This window comes from Lissotriton helveticus (genome assembly GCF_964261635.1).
Source record: "Lissotriton helveticus chromosome 1_1 unlocalized genomic scaffold, aLisHel1.1 SUPER_1_unloc_8, whole genome shotgun sequence".
Classification (NCBI taxonomy): domain Eukaryota; kingdom Metazoa; phylum Chordata; class Amphibia; order Caudata; family Salamandridae; genus Lissotriton; species Lissotriton helveticus.
This window is the reverse complement of record NW_027611725.1, coordinates 4,272,895-4,298,033: the sequence shown is the minus strand read 5'-3', so window position 1 is coordinate 4,298,033 and position 25,139 is coordinate 4,272,895. Positions and strand designations below refer to the sequence as shown.

At 46.5% G+C, this 25,139-nt stretch overlaps 1 long non-coding RNA gene across 1 annotated transcript; it reads right to left on the bottom strand.

Annotated features, from left to right (window-relative positions):
- Positions 1-477: 477 nt before the first annotated feature.
- Positions 478-23,194, bottom strand: LOC144806506 (uncharacterized). The gene is made up of 2 exons (XR_013605819.1): positions 23,121-23,194; positions 478-1,216 (listed from the first exon to the last, which is right to left on the bottom strand). It is a non-coding gene; the product is annotated as an uncharacterized LOC144806506 (long non-coding RNA).
- Between the last annotated feature and the right edge of the window lie 1,945 nt (positions 23,195-25,139).

The window sequence follows — 25,139 nt, the reverse complement described above, 5'->3', positions numbered from 1 at the left end:
TGAACACTGAATTTGTTCTCACAGCACGTGATTTTATAAGGTGTATTCCTAGAGTTACATTTAGTTTTCTCTTGCTTATATGCCACGGTACGAGTGAACCCGATTTTAGAGTCGGGCTTGTTTAGATAATGTTCAGTATTTATCTGTAAAAGAAATTGTGTGTAATCTTCTTAACACTTTAATTGAGCAAAATATGTCTAGAAGCAGCCCTGTAACACCTGTCGAAATGTTTCTAGCAGATAATAGTCTTTTGGTTATAGCCTCTCCGGCAGCAACTTATTTTGTGACTGATGTTTTTCTCAAAACTATTTGTATAGGTTCTTAGCAATGCAGTGATAAGGTGTTAGTCTGATATTTAATGATTAAACTGAGAAAGTACCTTTTTACACTGACATAATGGCAGTAACTGAGAACATTAGAAAATGCACAGTACTATCTATGTTTGGTGTAAGGTGTAGTTCTGAAGACGAGGAATAATTTACATTAGCTATAGCGCAACAGTGCTCATTTAATCAGTTTTTACATATCACTCCTGCACAACAGATAATGTTGAGGCGATTTACATAGAATTACAGAACAATACACATTAAAAAGGAAACAATGTGAGATGGCAATGAAAAGTATAAATTGGTGGATTTTTAAGGTTTTCGCCAGAGTGAGCAGAGTGGGTCGAGGTGTTATATCCCGAGGCAGATAGTCTCAAACTTGAGTAACTGGTTAAAAACGGTTGTTGAACAGAGGCGATTTTCCAATCTTTTGGTTGTTAATGTGTCAGCTTCGGAGTCTTCTTTCAGAGTCTTTTCTTTGATGGTTTGCAGAAGAAACCTTTTGTTATACCTTTATTTTATGCAGTGTGTGCTTCCTCTCTGAAATTACATGATGCTTTAGATGAACGTTATTCTGTCATGCTGAGGTAATTTGTCTTTCTGATAATATTTCAGATGAGGATGGTGTGATTGGTCTTTCTGGGATTATTTCTGATTCTGTGTGCACAGATATGGCTTTGCTCTGGGTTAATGAAATGCTAAATTAGAGACTTCACTTACAGTAGTGTACTTTCCTCAGCTCCCACTTCCTCGCCACACCTAGATTCTGGAAATTGTTTAAACTTAGAATGCTGGATGTCCTTCAGTTTTTCAAAATAATCCTTCTTATGGCACTAATATTCAGTTGCCTGGTGCTAAATCTTGCTTTCTTCGTCCGTAATTTCAATCACCTATAGTATTAAAATTAAATAGTTAATACATAATACATGTAAATTTCCCCAAATATAATTTACAAGCCATATCAATGCAGAATTGCAGAATTTTGAAAATGTTGAGCTGTTCTTCAGACAGAGCAGAGTGTAGAATGGTAGCCTGAGAGTACTTGGATGTAGGAGTCAGGATTTGTAGAATTTCCAACATTTTATTAAGCTCACAAAGGATACATGTACCCTATGGAGTTGTAACAGAATCCCAAAGGCAGATATTAAAGTCATATGGACTGGCACCAAACAGATATTTAAAAAAGAATCCTATTAATTTATTTTTAATGTAGATTTTTGAGAGGGGAATTTCCCCTCCACGGACAACAGGTGTTTTCCCCTGCCCTGAGTTACCACCTACTTGTATCTGGTACCCTGACTTTGAGTTCTGGCCTCTGCCGCACGCAAATCTATTGTGTGTTGCAAGGACTATGCCTAGACCTATCCCTCAACTACGGTCCAGAGTATGAATCAAGGGCAATGAAATTAAGGTGTACTTTCATGTGTCAGATAGTTACTAACTGGTACTATACGCCGGAGCGCGTGTATCGCTTTGACCCTCGACTTAGCGATCTGTTGTTGGAGGGAGTGCGGGGAGAAAGGAACATTGGAACACATCCTCTGGAGTTGCACCCACATACAGCCATACTGGTCCCAAGTACTGGATGAAATAGATCTTCACTTAGAAACTTGGCTCCCTCGTTTTCCCTCCTATATCCTCCTGCGCCTGCCTAACCCATTGATGTATCCACTTACATCCCGAAGGGGACGACTAATAGCGAATGACATAGGGGCAGCTTTGCAGAACATCTTGATCCCCTGGCGCAACGCCCAAATCCTTACACTCTCCGGCTGGCTTCAACGGCTTTGGATGATACTGGGTATAGAGAAACTCACGCTCACACTGGCTGGTAAGGGGTCGGAGTTCCCTGAGTTGTGGCGACCCTTCTTGACCCTCCTGGTGTCTGAATTTCGAGAGTTGACATGCCCCAGATATCTTCGACTACTGCGTCTCCCAGACACGCAGATTCCTAGTGACAGTTCCACGAAAATTCATACAAGACGACGCTGATCAGGGCGTAGCCTTCCCCTTTATCCCTTCCAATTTTAAGTTTTTCGATGGACAAGAGACAGGTGCGTTGGGGGTTAGTTTGGGAAATTCTTTATTTGTTCTTCTCTTGTTGATTCTGTCGGCCCGCTCCGTGCTTCTTGCCTGTGGTAATGTTATACATTGCGACCTTGTGGTCTCCTTTGCATTCTGTCTTGGGAGCTGAGGGTCCTGTTTTTCTTCTGTCTAAAAATGAATAAAGATTTAAACCATAAATATTTGGGCGTGTTTATTACAAGGGAGCCACAGGCAGGAACATACTTCAGAAATTAGACCGGCTTTGCTGGGATGCCCCACACTTGCGGACGCTCCCGCTCTCCTTACTGGGCCGGGTGATCCTATTTAAAGTGATAACCCTTCAGGGTCTCCTGTACATGGTGCAAAAAACATACTTTAAGATCCCACCAGACATTTTCTTTCAAAAGGTAGACTGAGAACTTTGGCTCCTGATGTGGGATGGTGGCGCTGCGCGCTGAGTAAGGTGCAGAGGGGAGTTTAAGGTGGACTGGCGGTCCGGAGCATTCTCAAGTGTTACTGGGCCACGCAACTAATGGCTGTCAACAACTGGGTTTTTGCGGACCGTGAGGATCCTGCTTACAGGGTAGATAGATTGGCCATGGGCAAGAGAGGTTACTCCACTCCGGTGCTGTATCGATGAAAGTATGAGTGCACTCTACCTACTCATACCCAAACAGTGGTAAGGGTGTGGAGAGAGGCTACCAAGTGTTTAGGCTGAGAAGGTATGCTGACTGAAATTACTCCACTGTATGATAGTGATCTCTTAAGTGCAGTGGGAGGATTGCAGGGCTTCACAAAATGGGGATTGATTAGCTTAGAGCGGCCGTGCGATGTGTGGAGGGGACAGGTGTTTGTGTCCTTCACGATCCTACAACAAAAGTATGAATTAGGTGACTAAAAACGGTTCTGACATTTGCAGGTGGGTCACGCTCTGCAAGGTCACATCTGGGAAGGGGGGAAGTTGCCTCGTGCATCCCCACTGGAGGACCAGCTGCTAACTAATCCCCTGACCGAAAAAGCCATCTCAACCATCTATAGGAAGTTGATCTACAATTCTCTGGATCCCTTGGGGATGTTCTAGGCGGCCATTCACCAACTTTTGTGTTTTTCAAAAACAAGCTTCCAAAGCTGGAGTTTGTTTTTAAAACCCAATAACTAATGTGTGTGTGTGTGTGTGTGGGTGTACTTGTAAAGTGCACTGCGACTCCATGGAGTATCCTGGCGCTGAAGACCGCTGGGGAACCCGTCCTGGTTTTCCCTGTGAGATGGTCCCTTTCTGGGTATCTCCAAGGTGAAACCAGGCATCCCCGGCGTCTGTGGGGGGCCTTTGTAGAGATGAGGCAAGCTTTATGCCCAGAGTTGCCGAGTGTGTTCCCTGGTTAGAGTAGGCACCGAGGCGAGAATTATCAAGTCCGTTTTGACCCTGGTCCACGACCCTGCCGCGTTGGGAATTGAACCCTGGTCCCGGGCCGTTCTCTGCTTACGGGTCTGCCGCCTCTAACCAGTGAGCCACACCACTCCACTCACACCCTCACACCCTTGGAACTTTCTCCCTGATTAATTTACTCCCAGGAAGTGGGATTCATTTAAAAAGAAATTCTCATCACGACTGCCAGGTATTTCCTGGTGGTCCTGAATAAGAGAAAAATACATCAGACAGCCTGATCTAAAAAGGAATGGTCGTCCGATGTATTTACACGGATGCCACTCAAGTAAGGCTGGACACATGACAATCCACGTGACTTGCACTAGGTCAGGCAGACCATCCGTTTGTTGGACAGGGTACTACACCACGCTTGTGAAGGAGTACCCTGCTCACCAAACTCTAAATCAAGACCTTTATCTTGTCTGTGCTATGCATGTATCTCTAGGTCCGCTTCATTATGTCCATCAGTCTTTGTATTATCTACCTGTTATTGAGGCGTGTGTGTTTAGTACAGGTTTAATCTTACGGTGTGTGTGTGTGGGTTTATTTGGACCCTGTGGTTTAATCTGCACTTGTTGCTTATGCGGTGTTATGTGGTGTTGTCACACCCTTTTAATTATAACAAGCATTTGCAATGCAATAGGTCTTGCATTAGGAAAGTTTGAACTATTGGTATTGTAAATGACAAATTTTTTATTCATGTGTTGGTTTTGAAAATAGTGTAATTAATAGCTTTGTCATTTACAATGCCAATAGTTTTAACTTTCGCAAATGTGACACCTATAGCATTTGTAATGCAATATGTGTTGTATTTACGTGACTTAGATGTATTGATATTACAAATAACAATGGCTTTTAATTTTTTTAAATAATTAATACTTAAGTAAAAGTTATTGTAATTTATAATGGCAATTGCTTAAACTTTTGTAAATAACTTTTGTGAAGATTATGTTCAGTGTATTTTATTGTGACGAAAATCCAAGAACAGAAGTGAAATATTAACATGTTTTTGTGACATTTGTAATAAAGTTTGAAACATTGAGAGAACATATTTGAACTAGTTGTTGTTGAATTGTTGCACAGATTGCTGCTGTGGTGGCGCTGAGTGATGTTTTGGTGGCGCCGAGTGATGCTGTGGCGTTCAGTGATGCTGTGGTAGCACATAGTGATGTTGTGGTGCCCCTGAGTGATGCTGTGGTGGTGCTGAGTGATGCTGTGGTGATGCGATAGATAGATAGAGGGAGTGTGATAGATCGAGTGAGGACGATAGATAGATAGATAGATAGAGGGGGGAGGACGATAGATAGATAGAGTGAGGGCGATTGATAGACAGATAGAGTGAGGTCGATAGATAGAGTGATGGCGATAGGTAGAGTGAGTGCGATAGACAGATATAGTGAGGATGATAGGTAGACAGATAGATAGAGTGAGGGCGATAGATAGAGTGAGGGCAATAGATAGATAGAGGGCGATAGAGAGAGGGCGATAGATAGATAGAGGGCGATAGATAGAGTGAGGGCGATAGATAGATAGACAGATAGAGTGAGGGCGATAGATAGCTAGATAGATAGAGAGGGCAATAGATAGCGCGAGTGAGGGCGATAGAGTGAGGGTGATAGATAGATAGAGTGAGGGCGAAAGATAGATAGAGCGAGGGCGATAGATAGAGTGAGGGCGATAGATAGAGTGAGGGCGATAGATAGAGTGAGGGCGATAGATAGACAGAGTGAGGGCGATAAATAGACCGAGTGAGGGCGATAGATAGATAGCTAGAGTGAGGGCGATAGATAGAGTGAGGGTCGTTAGATAGAGTGAGGGCGTTAGATAGAGTGAGGGCGTTAGATAGAGTGAGGGCGTTAGATAGATAGAGTGAGGGTGAAAGATAGATAGAGTGAGGGCGATAGATAGAGTGAGGGCGATAGATAGAGTGAGGGCGATAGATAGATAGAGTGAGGGCGCTAGATAGAGTGAGGGCGATAGATAGAGTGAGGGCGATAGATAGTGTGAGGGCAATAGACAGAGTGATGGCGATAGATGGATTGAGGGAGGGCGATAGCTAGATAGAATGAGGGTGATAGATAGAGTGAGGGCGATAGATAGAGTGAGGGCGATAGATAGAGTGAGGGCGATAGATAGATAGAGTGAGGGCGATAGATAGATAGAGGGCGATAGATAGACTGAGGGCGATAGATAGAGTGAGGGCGATAGATAGAGTGAGGGCGATAGATAGAGTGAGGACGTTAGATAGAGTGAGGGCGTTAGATAGAGTGAGGGCGTTAGATAGAGTGAGGGCGTTAGATAGAGTGAGGGCGTTAGATAGATAGAGTGAGGGTGAAAGATAGATAGAGTGAGGACAATAGATAGATAGAGTGAGGGCGATAGATAGATAGAGTGAGGGCGATAGATAGATAGAGTGAGGGCGATAGATAGAGTGAGGGTGATAGATAGAGTGAGGGCGATAGATAGATAGAGGGCGATAGATAGAGTGAGGGCGATAGATAGAGTGAGGGCGATAGAGGGCGATAAATAGACTGAGTGAGGGCGATAGATAGATAGCTAGAGTGAGGGCGATAGATAGAGTGAGGGTGTTAGATAGAGTGAGGGCGTTAGATAGAGTGAGGGCGTTAGATAGAGTGAGGGCGTTAGATAGAGTGAGGGCGTTAGATAGAGTGAGGGCGTTAGATAGAGTGAGGGCGAAAGATAGATAGAGTGAGGGCGATAGATAGAGTGAGGGCGATAGATAGATAGAGTGAGGACGATAGATAGAGTGAGGGCGATAGATAGATAGAGTGAGGGCGATATAGAGTGAGGGCGATAGATAGAGTGAGGGCAATAGACAGAGTGATGGCGATAGATAGATTGAGGGAGGGCGATAGCTAGATAGAATGAGGGCGATAGCTAGATAGAATGAGGGCGATAGCTAGATAGAATGAGGGCGATAGATAGACTGAGGGCGATAGATAGATAGCTAGAGTGAGGGCGATAGAGTGAGGGCGTTAGATAGAGTGAGGGCGTTAGATAGAGTGAGGGCCTTAGATAGAGTGAGGGCGTTAGATAGATAGAGTGAGGGCGAAAGATAGATAGAGTGAGGACGATAGATAGAGTGAGGGCGATAGATAGAGTGAGGGCGATAGATAGAGAGAGTGAGGGCGATAGAGTGAGGACGATAGATAGAGTGATAGATAGAGTGAGGGCTATAGATAGATAGATAGATAGATAGATAGATAGATAGATAGAGTGAGGGCGACAGTCATGTCCAAGTCATTAGATATGTTCCAAACTTCAGCCAATCAGGCGACAGCACCCTCTGGAACCTTCTCCTCAGAGGCTCAGGCTCTCCAATTTTTTAGCACAAGTGTGGTATAAGAGCCAAGGAGAAGAGGGGAGCCTCTGAGGGGAGGTGGGTGAGTCACATGTAAATCTATGAAAGATATCAATACTGGAGAAGCACAGTTTTCCGGTAAGTAACTTATGTTCTTCTCCAGTATTGGGGTATATTTCATAGATTCACATGCTTGAATCAGAGTAGATAGCAGTAATTCGAGAACTGTGCATAGTAAGCAACAAGTACATTGTAAACAGAGTACGAGAGAATACATATACTTATATTACAGTATAGCAGTAAACATGGGCACATCTGCAAAAGCAGAAATATATACATATATACAATGTGTGCAGGAGGAGGTAAGAAACAGAGGCTCACCTTACTTAAAAAGATTACGTAGCACCGCTTGCCCAACAGCTGTGTCAGCATTGTTGGTAGCTTCCAGACAGTAGTGCTTGGTCGCAGCTTTGCAAATCTGATGCAGAGGCACACCAGCAAAGAGAGAAGTAGAAGAGAAGACTGCTCTAGTAGAGTGCGCTTTAATCGTTGCATGAAGTGGGCCTCTCTTTGCTTTTGGGGGCACTTGCTAAAGCAACACTCACCGCTGGACCCAGGGACACACGGAGGCACAAGCCAGCTGACAGCTTCCCCCGCCGCCGAAGACCATTCTGGCCGCCGAGTGGGGACGAGCTGCGCCTCACGGGACCACAACTCCCAGCGTTCCTAGCGCCCCCTGCCTGACCGGGACGCCGCCTCCTCACGCCTGCTGCTTCCGCCCGGAGGCGCTTAAACACCAGCAGCACCTCCGGGGGAGCGGGGGCCTCTCTTTGCTTTTGGGGGCACTTGCTAAAGCAACATTCACCGCTGGACCCAGGGACACACGGAGGCACAAGCCAGCTGACAGCTTCCCCCGCCGCCGAAGACCATTCTGGCCGCCGAGTGGGGACGAGCTGCGCATCACGGGACCACAACTTCCAGCGTTCCTAGCGCCCCCTGCCTGACCGGGACGCCGCCTCCTCACGCCTGCTGCTTCCACCCAGAGGCGCTTAAACACCAGCAGCACCTCCGGGGGAGCGGGGCCCTCTCTTTGCTTTTGGGGGCACTTGCTGCAACACTCACCGCTGGACCCAGGGACACACGGAGGCACAAGCCAGCTGACAGCTTCCCCCGCCGCCGAAGACCATTCCGGCCGCCGAGTAGGGACGAGCTGCATCTCACGGGACCACAACTCCCAGCGTTCCTAGCGCCCCCTGCCTGACCAGGACGCCGCCTCCTCACGCCTGCTGCTTCCGCCCGGAGGCGCGTAAACACCAGCAGCACCTCCCGCGTCGCGGGCGATGTCGGGCTGAGCCCGGGCAGAGGGCGGGCCGTCTGTGGCCGTCCGGGGACGACCAGGGACGGGACGGGCCACCCCCCTTGGTCCTGCGGAAAGGTATTGTAGTAACTGACACCCACATCCCTGAAGTCCACATACAGAAAGATTGAGGTACTGGTGAAAAAGACTGTAAAAAGAACACTGAAAATCGCCAGGTGTTAATGTGGACATATCAGTGGATTTTGCTTTAATTAGATTGGTTTTAATTGCCCCAAGTTCAACAGGAAGAGGGAAGGAATAATCTATATTGCGAATTGTAAACTATGGCTACTAAACCTAAAACTCGATCGACAAAGAGCAAATTAGGAAACCCCCTTAAACCAAAAAACTCTGGCCCAGAGCGTAGTGACGTACCAGCCCATAAAGCCACTCCGACGGTCATTGACCTAATGTTACGCACGGTTGCAGGGGATATAGAGCGTGCAGAGAGACGTATATCAATGACTCTAACCTCCCTGCCATTGACACCTACACAAACTGAGGAACTAAGCCCCGCTGACACGTTAGATGTAGGTAGCCGGGAAAACTCATTAGACGCAGTCCCCTGTGCACAATTAGCAGTAGAGGAAGAAGCATCTATAAATATAGATACAAACACAACACCTAAACTACTAACTAAAAAGCGTCAAAACAAGAACCGGCAAACAAGGACCAGGAAAAAGACTAATAAGTGTAGCAAGCCAAAACACATAGAGGATGAAGTCCTAATAATAGAACCCAAAGACCCCCAATCCCCCCGAGGTGGCTTGACTCCATAATTATAGATCTACAAAAGCACCTGGAGGCATTTATAACTAGTCAAATTAGACCACTAGTGAGCAAAATAGACAAAATAGCTAACGAATTGCAGAGACAGGGCAAGGCAAGGGAATCCCCAATAGTCAAACATATAGATAAGGGGGTACCAACAAACAATAATTTCCCAGTCCAACAACCCTTAGCATCAAATAACTGTGTTAGCTATGATCAATGCACCATCGCCCAGGTGCATGTTGCGCCCGAAGGGGTAATTGAAGACGGGGGGTGGGAGAACAAACACACATGGATACACGGATAGAAACAAAATTCAAAGACAGGGTCTAGGAGTGCAAAGGCAGCCAGATACCACTGTCACCCCACATCAGACAAATAATCAGCAACAAAATAGTGAGCAAAATGCTAGAGCTCAAGGTCCCCTTTTATGCGTAAACCTACCCCCGGAAGCAAGCCCCTTTGTTGTCATTTTCACTGGGGTACCAGGGCTCAGACGGGGGCAGAGAGAAACCTATAACGAACTTAAACAAAAGATCACTACCTGGCTAAATATCCATAGACCCTTGCAGGGAGGGAGAGGGGGGGAAATTTTACATCTAAGAAGGGCACAGTGGGTGGGAACCAGAAGGAAAGAAATAGAGGGGAATTGCATCATTGCCAACTTCAGGGACCCGAAACTAGTGGATTATATACTAGCTAATGACAACAGAAATACCACTAGCACGATAAGGACCATGCCACTAGCATATTTTTACCCCAGGAAATTGGTTACACACCAATTAAATTTCCAACAGCCGGGAAGAAGTAGATTCACAGATGGACACGGTCCAAGGCCCACGGAGTATGGCATCCAACCCACAGCATACCAGGGCGGCCCCCAGTGGACAAATAGATATAGTCCCTTACAGTCCCTGGACGAAAACGAATGACTAGAGTCAGGAGATGAGGATAAGGGAGAAAAGATTAGAAGGCAGGATAGAGGGGTGGTAGCGGAGGAAAGTGAAGATAGGCAAAATACTGCAGAATACTTAAACAATAAAGCTAAAGAAAAAGCGAAAGCCGGGATAGAGAGGCTAACTGGCTCATGCCCTTTGCCGCGGGATATGAGCAGGGGGGAAGCGCGGACAGGAAAGCTGAATATTATGTCATGGAACATAGCGGGCTTACCAGGTAAATTTGATAATCCCGACTGGAGGAATGAACTCCAGGGATTCCATATTTTGGCGTTTCAGGAGACATGGGCAGTCAGCTCTGCACCATATCAAATAGAGGGCTACAAGTGCTTTTTTGTGCCCGCACAAAAAGGTAGAGCAGGAAGAGCGAGAGGTGGGCTGGCGCTCTACGTCGATCTAACTCTAGAAGGCAGTTGGATTGTACCAACCTGGACGTCACACACCCTGCAAACTGAAATATTTCAGAGTAGAGGGCTGAGGTTACAGCTTTTTAATGTTTACAACCCTGGACCCATAAATGTGAAAAATACCGCACTACGTGAGCTAGATGATAGACTCATACAAGAGGCAAAGCTGAAGAAAGGGGGGGGGTACCAATGACACTAGTAATGTGCAATTTTAATTGTCATCTCTGCCCAAATTTGCCCCCGGACTCTCTAGACTGGGATACTTGTCCTCTTAATGATGGGCCACATCTGGAACACAATCAGGAGGGCATACAACTAAATGCAATTATAGAAGCCCACTCACTAGCACATATCTTCCAACCTACACTTGTAAGTGGTACCTCGCACCAAACTGGTGTCATGGGGTGACAGAAGATTCCTCGTGTCAGCACCTAGACTCTGGAATACTCTGCCACATGCCATTAAAACTAGCCCGTCTCTCTGGTCTTTCCGAAAACAACTCAAGACCTGGCTTTTTAATCAGTGATCCCCACTTTCCCTCCTTGGCTGAATATGGCAGATATTCCAGCGCCGAGATGTCCAAGGGCCTTCGCTCGCGCTCTATAAATGCTATAAAATATTTAAAAAAATATATATACTATCTACTTAATAGTCCCGGAGGTAGAGGGCACATATGTTCCAACGTTTAAAGGAAGAGGGAGCTCCACTATTATAGACTATATATTGATATCCTCCTTTGCCAAAAATAGAATTGCCAACGTCAAAACTAAATGGAATACCTTTAGTGACCATAACCTCCTTGTTATGGAAATTATACACACTTGCGGGGGGGGGGCAAACTCAAAGGGGAGGCACCAGCCTCCAACCAATAGACCAGGGAAGGCGACTAAAGTGGGCAAGGATAAATTCCCACGAGTTTTACAAAACACTAGTCCAAAAAGGAAGAAAACAGGTAGAAGACTGTTTGGACCCCCTAAAAGAAGGATTAGAATTAGTGGAGTCATTTACATCCCTGACAAGTCTAGTGGACAAAATGTTGGAAGACAAAGGGCCGAGGAAGGATTCTAAAAACCCACGGTGGTTCGATAAAAGTTGCTCCAAAGCCTTAAGGGACCTAAAAGCTTGCCTCAAAATCAAACCAAGGAATAAGACAGAAGTGGCCATTTGTAGATTAAACTATAGAACCAAAGTGAAAGAGAGGAAGAAGGTGCTACAAGCAGAAGTTTGGGCAGACTTGAGAGAGGCGGGAGAAAACAGGGACTTTGCAGAATTTTGGAGAATTGTAAATAGGCAGTGTTTTAATGATAACTCCGCCCCGGTGATTAGTAGCAACATCCTCCCAGATCAATGGGTCAATCACTTCCAAGGGCTATACAATAAGTCAAAACTAGAAATCCAGCAGGGCGAGTGGCAGGGTACCCGGAGTGGTAAAATAATCCTCTCACTAGAAGAGATAACAAAAGCGATCAGCGGGTTGACCCCTAACAAGGCCCCTGGTCCGGATGGTACCCCACCGGATCTATACAGAAGTAATATAGACCTATGGGCCCCGATCTTAACCAGGGTCTTAAACGCGGCCATCAAATCAGGGCTACCACGCTCCTGGTCCACTGCACTGATCGTACCCATTTTTAAGAAAGGGACCAGGGATGATCCTAAATGCTACAGGCCGATCTCGCTCATAGATGTTTCTGCCAAAATTCTGGGTCGAGTGATTTTAAATCGGCTCATGGAGTGGACCGAGGAACATCAAACTTTAGCTGACATACAGTATGGGTTCAGAGCTGGTAGATCGACCAGTGACCAGTGCCTAAATTTGTATCTTTAAACAGCCAAATATACAAAAGCCAGTAAGGGCACGGTCTATATGGCATTCATGGACCTGGCTGCGGCCTTTGACAATGTCAATAGGACTAAACTGTGGTCCATGATGCATAAGCTAGGCATTGAAGAGGGGCTGATAAATATCTTGAAAGAGCTGCACTGGAACACTACGGCCAGGGTCCGTTTTAGCCCAGAGGGGGGGCGAACTGACCAATTTCTATGCTCAGGAGGAGTAAGGCAAGGGTACATATTAGCCCCTTTTCTCTTTTCACTCTACATTAATGCCTTAGAGAGTGCCCTCACCGCCCTAGAAGTTGATTGCCCCAAAGTAGGACCGCGTCAAATCCCAGTACTACTGTACGCAGATGATGCGGTCCTGCTGGCTAGGACCCCGAGGGCTTTACAACTTTTGGTGGATGGATTTGTTAAATTTATGGCTGACTTGGACCTATCTGTCAACTTAAATAAATCCTTTGTCATGGTGGCTGTCAAAAAACCCGCCAATAAGTGTGTGTTTAAGATAGGGTCACATACTTTGGGTAAAGTAAAGACTTTCACCTACCTGGGTCTGCTATTTGATGGTGACATTCAGTTTAGCCAGCTGCTCGAGGAACATTGTACCAAGCTTGTTTCCTCGAACGGTGCCATATCGAGCTTTGCCCGAAGGTTGGGGCGATGGTGCCCAGAACAGATAATGGCATTATATGGCTCAATCAGTACAGCAAAGGCCTTGTATGGTGCTGAGGTAAGGGGTTTCAGGGACTGCAAGCAACTTCAACAACAGGAAGATACATTTTTCCGGAGAATCCTGAAAATCCCACATACCATCCCTGCTGAAATTGCCCATGCCGAACTGGGGATGCCATATATCTCAGACAATGCTAAGCTAAGGCCAATCATGGCATGGACTAGAATCTGGACCAATCCGGAGGCATCCCTGAGCAGGGAAATTGTGTCAGACTGCTTGCAGAGAGACAAGGGGCTACAAATCCCTTGGCTAAAATACGTGAAAGACTCTTTAGTGAATATTGACCAGTGCCAACTTTTTAATGATCCATCTTCGATTTCAAATAGTTGTAAACTAAAGGTGAAAATATTGCTTTTAGAAAAATTTGAATCTGACAGAAGAGGCCTTGGTTCGGTAAAGAAATCAATAGCAGCTCACGACCTTGTAAGAAACGGAGTGGGAATGGAATCATATCTGTTTCTGATGTATAGCCAAAATGACGATTTTTAATGTGCCGTTTTAGGCTTAATTGGTTACCAAACATTTTAGCTTATCCTGCTGGTTTTACTGTAACAATTGAGCAGAAGGGTGCCTGCGGCTGCGACAATAGGTCTCCGCAGGACACCCTTCATTTTGTACTTTTATGTTCATTTTATAGAAACCCTAGATGTTTGTTTTTGGTAGACATTCTTAGGAAACAGAAATTTCGCCATGCAAGAGCTGCACTGTTGTTCCTACAGAAAGCTAGTGACACCCATACTCTATGTGCCATTTTAAGCTTTTTAAAAGTAGCCGTAAGATTGAGGAATACAAGAAATTAACTTGTTTTTGTAAATAATCAGACTCTCTCTATGAATTATACCCTCTCTTTTTTAAAGTTTTTCCTTTTATTACTAAAAGTTCAGGAATGATATTTAATGAAATTTTACTATGTAATGTGTTTTTATGAGGAATTTTTATTCTTCGAAATAAAGATTTACTGAACTTGTTACTGAACTGGCATGAAGTGTCTTGCCTGCTTGCTGATTGCAAAAGGAAATTGCTCTAGATATCCAACGTGCAATAGTCTGTTTAGCAACTGGAGGTTTTTCACGCATCCTGCCGTAGGCTATGAAGAGCTGATCAGTTTTACGGATACTGGTTGTTCTTTGCAAATAAAATGTCAAACATCTCTTAACATCTAGAGAATGTAAAGTCTTTTCTGATGGCAACTGTGTATTAGGGAAAAAAGTCTTTAAGATGACCGGCTCATTCAGGTGGAAATTAGATGGAACTTTAGGAATTAAGGCCGGATTAGTGCGGAGCACCACAGCGTCTTTGGTGAATTGAAGAATAGGTGGTTTGATAGTAAAAGCTTGTATCTCGCGGACTCGAAGTAAGAGCTAAAAGCAGTGATGTCTTCCTGGAGATGAATTTAAGATCAGCCCTCCGAATGGGCTCAAATGGGGACTTCATGAGTTGTGCCAACACAATGTTCAGATGCCAAGGAGGAGGCGGGCGTGGAATTGGAGGGAACATCTGAAATAAGCCTTTGAAAAGTTGTTGAATAATTCTTGAAGAATAAAGAGAATTGGAGCCATCGTGCCGGAATCTGGAAACTGCAGCCAGAAAAACCTTCAGGGTAGAGTGAAAGAGGCCGGATTTTGCTAATTGTAAGAACAAGCATTGGAAATGCAATAGGTCTCGCAGCATTAGAGTTAGTGCTTTTAGAATTGTTTATGGGTTTTTTTGTAAATCTTTAGCATTTTTGTTTCCTGTAGCCAATGCTAAAGAATTAAAAAAAAAAAAACCATAAACATTTCTAAAAGCTCGAACTCAAATGCTCCGAGACCTATTCCACTGTGTGAGGGTGAGGGGTTGAGGGTGAGTGAGGGTGAGTGAGGGTGGGTGAGGGTGAGTGAGGGTGAGGGGTTGAGGGTGAGTGAGAGTGAGGGTGAGGGTGAGTGAGGGTGAGTAAGGGTGAGGGTGAGGGTGAGTGTGAGTGAGGGTGAGTGAGGGTGAGTGAGGGTGAGTGAGGGTGAGGGTGAGTGAGGGTGAGGGGTTGATGTTGAGGGTGAGGGGTTGAGGGTGAGTGAGGGTGAGTGAGGGGTTGAGGGTGAGTGAGGGTGAGGGTGAGTGAGGGTGAGGGGTTGAGGGTGAGTGAGGGGTTGAGGGTGAGTGAGGGTGAGGGTGAGGGGTTGAGGGTGAGTGAGGGTGAGGGGTTGAGGGTGAGTGAGGGTGAGGGTGAGTGAGGGTGAGTGAGGGTGATGGGTTGAGGGTGAGTGAGGGTGAGTGAGGGTGATGGGTTGAGGGTGAGTGAGGGTGAGTGAGGGTGAGTGAGGGTGAGGGTGAGTGAGGGTGAGTGAGGGTGAGTGAGGGTGAGGGGTTGAGGGTGAGTGAGGGTGAGGGTGAGTGAGGGTGAGGGTGAGTGAGGGGTTGAGGGTGAGTGAGGGGTTGAGGGTGAGTGAGGGTGAGGGTGAGTGAGGGTGAGGGTTGAGGGTGAGTGAGGGACCGCAAAGCTATGGGGGGCAGAAATACCACAGGAGGGGGCTATAGCATAAATACCACTGGGAGTTGATAGAGCGGGAAAACGGCCAGAGATTTGCAGGGCAGAGAGAGCACCACAGCGAGACAGCAAGGTGCGAACTGTGTGAGATATTGTGACCGGCGCACGGTGGGGCATTCCCAGGGTAGAAACGCACTGGGACAGTGGCAGGACAGAGAACCCGCGCGAAGCTGGAATGGCAAGAAGATCTCTGGGGTTGGTATGGGTTGAGTACCACTAAGGCTGGTAGGAGGGGTGTACCACGTGAGACTGGGGAGTGTGAAATAGGAGCAGCTTTGTGAAAAACGCCGGAGGGTGGTCCGTGGAGAATTTGGAGATTATTGAAAGCATGGCGGCGCCCCCAGATATTCTTGTTCTGCGTACAGTGTTGTGGACGCGCAAATAGCCGGAAATCCGTGAATTGCTCACGGCAGCAGCGGCGGTGTTGCAGGACTCCTGCATGGTGCTTGCCAGAACTTGGATAACTTCAGAGAATACGGATAAAGTACATTTCAATGCACGCAGGAGACTCCAGGAAAAGGTGCAAGGCGCACCGAAAATGGAACTGCCTGACAGGATGCAGATTTAGAAGGTCGCGTGCCAAATGCAAATAATTAAGACAGTGTTTGGCCTGTTCTTGTAGTCCTTCTTTAGTTTCCGTGGCTCGCATGCTGGCTGGTCGGCGGCTGCCCCGGAGCATGCTGGGATCGACATGGATGCCTTCGATCTGTTCCGAAAGCTCGGAGCCGGGGCTAAGTTTGACGTGCGACGCTTCAGTGGGGATGCGGAGCGGTTCAAGGTGAGGTCTGCTACGGTTAGGAGCGGAGCTAGAAGTTGGTATATGAATTTTCACTGGCAGTTTTCCGGTAGAGAACTTGGATTGTTTTGAAGGTCTACTCAGTGCACACAGGCGTGCACATCAATTATGTGGCACTGAGTGTGTGAGGGTGCAGTGTGTGTGAGGGTGTAGTATGTGTGAGGGTGCAGGGTGTGTGAGGGTGCAGAGTGTGTGGGCGTAGTGTGTGAGGCCTAAAGTAATTTGAGGCTGCAGTGTGTGTGTGGGCTAAAGTAGTGAGAGGGCGCAGTGTGTGTGTGGCCTAAAGTAGTGTGAGGGCGCAGTGTGTGTGGCCTAAAGTAGTGTGTGGGCTCAGTGTGTGTGTCATAAAGTAGTGTGAGGACGAGTGAGGACGAGTTCCAAGCCTGGTAGAGGAATGTTGGCTCGGTCATATTCCACAGGAGGCGCCCCAGCCAGGCTGGTGGTATGACACCAGCAGATGCAATATTTAGCAATCAGACAGTGTCAGAGAGGAAACGGACAGTCTGGCTGCGAGCAGAAGGCGTCAGAGGCATGGAGTGGGAAATCAACACTGGAGGAGACAGAAGCCCGTGAAGAAAGCACACATGAGATGGAGGAGCAGAAATCCGGAGGAAGAAAGCTTGAGAAAGTTGAAGGATGGAAGGATAGGGAGAAAGATGCAGATAAAGTCAGTGAGGAAGGAAAAAATGGGGAGAACGGAATGGACCTAGAGCAAGAAATACGGAGTTAAAAGGCATAGAGGAGGCTGAGAGCACGTGGCTAACTGAGAACATCTAAGCGGCCGAAAGGGGATAAAGGAGGTGCGAGTGCACGCCGAGGTGAAGGACTGTGCTAGAAGGGAGGGGGAAATGCCAATAGCAGAGGAGCCTGCAGGCTGTTTAAGGCAGATGGTGTCTGCGCGCAAAGTACTGGGCGAGAAGGGAGGGGGAAATTCCAGCAGCAGAGGAGCCTGCAGGCTGTTTACGGGAAATTGCATGAAAAGGGTGGTTCATAACATTCAGAAATCCGGAGGAAGAAAGCTTGAGAAAGTTGAAGGATGGAAGGATAGGGAGAAAGATGCAGATAAAGTCAGTGAGGAAGGAAAAAATGGGGAGAACGGAATGGACCTAGAGCAAGAAATACGGAGTTAAAAGGCATAGAGGAGGCTGAGAGCACGTGGCTAACTGAGAACATCTAAGCGGCCGAAAGGGGATAAAGGAGGTGCGAGTGCACGCCGAGGTGAAGGACTGTGCTAGAAGGGAGGGGGAAATGCCAATAGCAGAGGAGCCTGCAGGCTGTTTAAGGCAGATGGTGTCTGCGCGCAAAGTACTGGGCGAGAAGGGAGGGGGAAATTCCAGCAGCAGAGGAGCCTGCAGGCTGTTTACGGGAAATTGCATGAAAAGGGTGGTTCATAACATTCACATTAGAAGAACCACACCAGTCAGCAGAGTAAGACCATCTGCAGCGTCTAAAGACAGGAGTGTAGCCAGCAGCATCAGAGATCAGTTGCACTACTTAGTTGCGTTATGTATTTTAAACATGCACAATTTATATTGGTATGTATGTTAAACGTACACACACTTTATTTTCTTTTACAGCATGACTGCTCATGTGGCTCCACATGGCGCCATCCTTAAAAGTTACCGAACAGTGCGATGGTCGTTAGATGAGTGCCATGCTGAAAGCAAAATGTTTTTAAAAGTTACTGACAGTGCGGTGGCCTTGATATGGGTGCTAAGAGGGGCGGCTTGAGAAACAAGGCAGAGCGCACCATATGGAGAGGGAGGGGGGTGGCAGTGGGAGGGTGATTGATGGGCGGGGCAGTGCTGGGGAAGCCTTTGATGTGGCCTGGCGGCCGTGGAAGCCGGGCCTTTGAAGTGAAGCTAAGCTTCACTTCGAAGGTGTCGGAGGAATGCGGGCGGCTGTGCACGCGCTTTTAAGCTCAATGCGCATGCGCATTGAGCTTAAAAGTCACGGGCACTGCAAGGAATCGCCACGATTCCTTGCAGTGTGGATAAAGAGTGGATGAGCCCCTATAGTCTCGCTTGCTCGATGCGCATGCGCATCGACAGGCGAGACCTAAAAAAGGCAGAAGCTGCTCTGGCGTAGAGTGAACAGGGTGAACAGTTATTTATTTAAGTTATCATTATTTGTAAAGCGCAACTGACACCCTACGGGTAACCTGGCGCTGTGATACAGGCGACTAGGTTAGGGCCGAGAGACTGTGTCCCCTGCCAGGAAGGAGTTAGCAGGATGCCAAGGAGAATACTCGAGGGTAGTGCCAGGTTTTTAACCTTTTTCTAAACTGCAGGATGTTGTCTATTTGTCTTGTATCAAATGGAAAAGTATTCCAAAGGCAGGACGCTGCCGCACTGAAGGCCCTACCTCCTGATTTGACTTTCCTAACTTTAGGCAACCTCACCAGATTAGCCGATGAGGAGCGTAGTGCTCATGAAGGGACATACCATGTCAGTTTCTCCTGCAGAGATCTGGGACAGTGACCATGTAGAGCCTTAAATACTATACATAGTGCCTTAAATCGTATCCTCTGCGAGACTGGCAGCCAGTGTAAATCTGAGAGTACCCGGGAGGCGGAGGTGTGGCGTGGTTGCACTAGTACCAGTTTGGCCACCATGGTCTGTACTCTCTGCAATCTGTCAATCAGATATTGCGGGGATTCTAGTAACAGGGCATTACAATAGTCCAGCTTACTGAGGATGGTGCTCCGGACTATCAGCGCTCTGTTCTGTTAAGAGAACATCGGAAGGATTTTCCGAAATGCTCTGATCAGAGTAAAACCACTTCCAGCTGTTTTGTTGACAGTTTTCAAATGTCAATTTGTTGTCAACCATGACTCCCACATTACGTACCACGCTACTGGGAGCCAATGGAGTAGCAGGGGATGTTGGCCAAAACTCAAGCGGAAGTTTAGGAGGGATTCTACCTACTGCACAGTGTAGAATCTCTGTCTTCTCAGAGATAAATTGAAGAATTTGAATTTGAAGCTTCACACCAAAGATTGAACCGTTTCCACTTGAGTTTGTAGGTTTTGATAGTGGCCGGTGCTCTAGCGTTAGTGAGAACCTCCCTGCAGTCCGGAGGAATAATCAAATTAACAAACTCATAGTGCTCAGGCACCAGTTGGATCCGGATGGCAGATCAGGCCGTGGTTCATTGTAAGAAGATTCGAAATTGGGCGCAGCCAAATTGGATTGCACTCCGACAGAAGGAGGAGCTCCGTAAACCAGAACTGGCGAGGCCATCTGGGGGCTATGAGAAGAATGCAGCAGGGTTCTTTCTGCATTTTCCAAAGTACCCTTGCGACTAGAGGAATCGGTGGAAAAGCGTGAGCATATATTTTTGACCAGTTCATCAAAAACGCATTTCTGCACGATTCTGAGTGGGGAAGCCAACTTGCATTGAATGTCTTTTGCGGTTCAGGTTGGTCGCAAATAAATCGAGATTGGGGTGTCCGCAAAGCTGAAAGATGCGGTCCAACGTCGGCTGATGAAGTTCCCACTAGTGGTTTGACGGGACCGACTTGCTCAGGGAGTCCGATAGAAGGTTGGACACCCCTGGAACATGGACTGCTATTAAAGTGATCTGCTGTTGAATCGCCCAATCCCAAATTTGCTGAGCTTGTAGGGATAGCAAAGTGGATCTTGTGCCCCCTTGTTTGGTCACATAATGCATGCTTGTTGTGTTGTCCATTCGGATCAACACTGAAGCTCCTTGAATGAGGGTGCAAAAGGACTTCAGAGCCGGGAATATCGCCGGTAACTCCATAAGGTTTATGTGCCAAGTTCATAGGTGGGTGTCCCATTTCCCCTTGACTGTGAGGGCTTGAAGATGCGCTACCCACCATTCTAAGGGAGGCATCTGTAATGAGGATGAAACTTGGAGTGTCCGCTACAAACGAACTGCAGAGATGTTTGGTATGTGAGTCCACCATAGCAATGCTCTTCATATCTGAGACGTCGAAGGACCCTGAGACTTGTTGCAATTGGTTGTCGAGTTCTCCAGTCGGGGTCCCATTTTGAGGCGACAGTTGGGAATTAGGGGAATACCGGAAGACAGCATCCCCAGAAGCGATTTGAACTGTCGAACAGAAACATACTTTTTTGTGCGCCGGAGAGTTGCCAGTTTGGAAATCCGCTGTTGTCTTTCGTTTGAGACAAACGCCCTTCTTTGCTGTGTGTCTATGATGGCCCCCAAGAAGGTCCTCACTTGAGAGGGGGTGAACTGAGACTTCTCCAGAGTGATGGAAAGACACAGAGACAGGCATGATTGAGTGTGTCTGGTTGCGACTGCGAACGACTGTGCCTTTATAAGGCAGTCGTCGAGGTAGCGAAATATTTGGACACCAGCTTGACCAAGATATGCTGCCACCGGTGCCAAGACCGTAGTGAACATTCGGGTGCAGAGTGAAGGCCAGATGGAAGGACTTAGAATTGGAAATCTCTGCCAGTCACTCTGAAGTGCAGGAATTTTCTGTGTCTGGGTAAAATAGGGACATGAAAATAGGCATCTTGAAGGTCCAGTGTTGGCTTGTAATCCCCTTAAGACAAATAACTGAAGCACTTCTAGGAGAGACAACATCTGGAAAGTTTGTTTCTTGAGAATCTTTTTGAGGGAACGAATGTCCAGAATGCGGCGACACTCACCCTGATTTTTCCTTGATTTGGAAGAATCTTGAATAGAAGCCTGCATCCCCTTGAAGATTCGGTACACTTTGGTCGCTCCTTTCCTTAACATGAGACTGATTTGGCATAAAAGTTCCTTCAGACAGGCAGGAGGAGGACCTCTGGGGGGAGAATTTGGAGGGAATTTCACAAATTCCAGAGTGTTGCCTCTGGACACTATGTCCAAAACCCATCGATCTGTAGTTATTGCGGACCAATTGGAGAAGAAATGGGAGATCTGCCCTCCAACTTTCGTCGGATTGATGGGAAGAGTGGTTGACAGTGGTCACTACTTTTTTGAGGAATCTCTACCTCAGCAGGAGGATTTCCCTCTGTACTGCTCGTAAGAGGCAGCCTGCGGCTCTCGAAACGACTGCTGTTGGAGGGAGGAGGAGTAACTCGGTTGGTCCTGATAGGGATGGTACTGCTGGTATTGGTTGTAACCTCCCCGAAAGGAAGAGGATGAGCCACGACCCCTCGCACCTCCAAAGGGCTGCATTTTAAACTGTACAGTAGACACTGCACATTACACACGGACCCGAGAGGCCTGGAATTTAGACTTTGACATTCCAATGGAAGATCAAGACTGGCAGCGGTCCTGTGAACTAACATGCATGGTTTCTAGTAATGCCCATTTTCAACTGATACATTATAATTTTCTGCGAAGGACTTACATTATAATTTTCTGCGAAGGACTTACTTAACGCCACAAGACCTTTATCGAATGGTTGTGTCTTGCCCAGATATACGCCTGCGCTGCAACTGTGTGGGGGCTGGTTTTTTACATTAACCATGGCCCTGCGATGCAATACACTCCTTCTGGCAACTAGCTGTCGAAGAAATGGAGCATGCCACACAACTAAGTATTGAGCTGACAACCAAATGCTGTTTATTAGGCCTCTTTAGATGCCAGAAGGGCGCAAGATTACCTATAAATTTGGCCAGTAGCCTATGGTACTGGCATGACGTAGAATTTCAATCACATGGCTACCCCAGCATGCCCCAACGATTGCGCTCTGGCTTAGAGATGCGCTCAACTGGGCCCTAGCTGAGGAGAAACATATGCGCCTTAGCAGACAGGATGGCAAATTTGAGGATACACTAAACACTTGCCGTGCTCAAACAGATAACTCCTAGCTCCTGCTTCCCAAGTGACAACAGACACAGACTCTGGCTCTGAAACTGACGAGGCAAAACACTACGACACTGGGGATGAGCAAGGAGGTGTCTCCACATGATAATTATAAGGTACATTCCCAATTAGGGGAATGGGACACTTATTGATCACCTGGAGAATGGGAAAGCAGATAAGTGCATGTGTAATCATTGACTGCTTCTTGATTAACCTACTGACGTACAACATATTGGTATGATATGTCTCTGTATACTCTGACTGCCAGGTTGTATGTTGACAAAATTAAAATAAAGTTCTAAAAAAAATAATAATAATAAAGCCATTACATTGTGGGTGGTAGAGGGTAGTGAACCAGTAATTCACGCCACACTCCTTCGACATGTGTTTCAAGTAGCCAGACATGAAGTCGGTACCTCTGTATGACACCACCTCCTTAGGGAAGCCCACCCTGGTAAAGATGCTAATGAGGGCCCTCGCCACTGCAGGGGCAGTGGTAGTCCTGAGGGGAATAGCCTCAGACTCCCTGGAGGCATGATCTACTACCAGACCTCACTGACGAGGCTCTTCCAGGTGCGTGGGGGTCTACAGGGCTTTTGGAAAGGGGCTGAGTCAGAGAGGGACGGGAGAGTAGGCTGAGGGGTGAAAGGGACCCAGGGAAAAAGAAATAAGTGAGACGGAAAAGAAAGACAAGCGCAGAAATCATCGGCTACTCTTTTTCTTTTGGTTGCTCCAACCTCTACCCCCTCCCTTCCCATTTAATCATAGCTATTATTTATCCCTCACATCCTCCCTTGACTAAACCATGAAGCAAAAACACTTACCTGGGTCTTTTCTTTCTGTCCGAGGGACGACGGCGGCCGAGGCTCACCTAAGGGACTGAAGAGGAAGACCCTGTGGGAAAGAAGAATATAACAGAGACAATCAATCATTGTGATTTCCTGTAATACTGATAAAAAGTGCATACCAAGAAATTATTCAATGCAGTGTGCTCCTTCTTGACCGACTCTTCTAGAACGGGGAGCTACATAGTCTCCCTACAGGGAATGGGAGACAGACACACAGACGGGAAAGCTTTGTAGGAAAAAGCTACATACAGATGTTCTATGCTTGCATATGTACATTGTTTTAGAAAGATGGTGGAACTATTTATTTTGTTCAATGTGCTTATACTGCTAATTACTTTTATCTGATTCTATTATCATTGATTTACAAAAAACAGTGGTCCCTACATGTGGACAAGATAACATACAGAAAACAATAATCATACACCTGATAAGTAGTATGTCTTTTGTCCAGTCGGACAAGAAATTTATTTTAAATGTTCTGGTTAATAAAGTGAATTTTAAGAACCAAAAAAGATAACAAGTGGGCACAGCCGTGACCCACAACAATCAAGACAAAACAACAAAGAAATGGCCAAAAGGGCAAAGCGAAAATCTGTCTGTATACTTGTGGTCAGTGCTACAGACTCAATCTCCTAAACATAACCATACCATTGCATCAAATAATGTAGCATTATCATATTGCATATGGGGTTTTTTAGTCGACGACGTTTCGATGCCTTTTTACATTTGTGACATCATCATCAGGACAAGAATTATCAACATTATTGTTTTGTACAACAGTTATTAACACAATGCCTATTATCGTATTACTTTACATGAAGGAAATGGGAGGCAAGGGGGAAGGAAAAACAGGAATTATATATAAGCTTAGGCATGTTGGAGACAGTTTTTTTTTAAAAACGAGTGACTTGAGAATTGCGGCGAGTGAGGAGGTGAAGATTGTGACCTAGGAGGTGTTCAGGCATGCGTGTCGATGGACGGAGCGGGTGAAGGGGATAGTGATATAAACACGGGTTCAAGGTCTCTATTGAGATCAATGGGATGTGAGGTAGAAATGATTTAATCAATAATGGCTTTCTGGCTAAGCGGTCGTTCAAGTGATCGAATGGAAATAAGTCTAACTGAGTGTCTAAGGCAATTGTATGGCTGGGTCGTGAATGACGTGATGAAATAATGTGACTAGGTCTCTGGATGTGACAATAATCGCGGGCAGTGGCAGGAGAAAGAACCGAGTAACCTACATGTTGGTTTCCTCGTGGGTTCAGGAATACTGATGAGTAAACGCAGATAGATGTGCTTTCTGAGGAAAGAAAAAGCCATGGGGTTAGTGATTCCGGTCATCTGTCTTAGGCGGAGTGCCGGAGTGAGGGGGTAGGACATATTTACCTTTCACATCAAGTCCAGGGCTTCCATCAGGATTGTGTGGAGTTGCCAGGAAAGGAGTGTGATGGCTCAATCTAAAAAAACAGAGCGGGGTAGGAGAGTAAGATACCTGCGATGCAGTGTATCAGATTGCTCCTTGCTTAATTACCGAAGGGCGAGAGTCACTTACTTGTGATGGCCAGAGCGCTATGGCGAATATGGCAGTCCGATGGGATCGATCTTCCGGTCAGCCAGAGGAACAGGCTTTTCAAGCCACATGGTCCGTGGAAACCGATAAGGGACTTACTGTAACTTGGTATCTGGTGGAGAATGTGCAGCAGTGAGGCGGCCATTTTGGAGTGGTGAAAAGATCAATGTGATTGTGTGAGACTAATAGTGCAGCATGCACTAAGGGCAACAGGTGACTTCTAAAAACGGTTTTCATTAAAATAATGACATATAACAGAGATTACAATATGGAGGTCCAGTCTTCAAGGCGGTTGAGGCCTTTTCTGATACTGTCAGTTTTTAAAATCCAATGCAGTTGCTCTTTATTGAGCAATTGGGAAAGGTCCGCTCCTCTGGGAGGTGGTTTGATGATAGAGACAACTGTCCAAAGTAATTCTTCCTCGC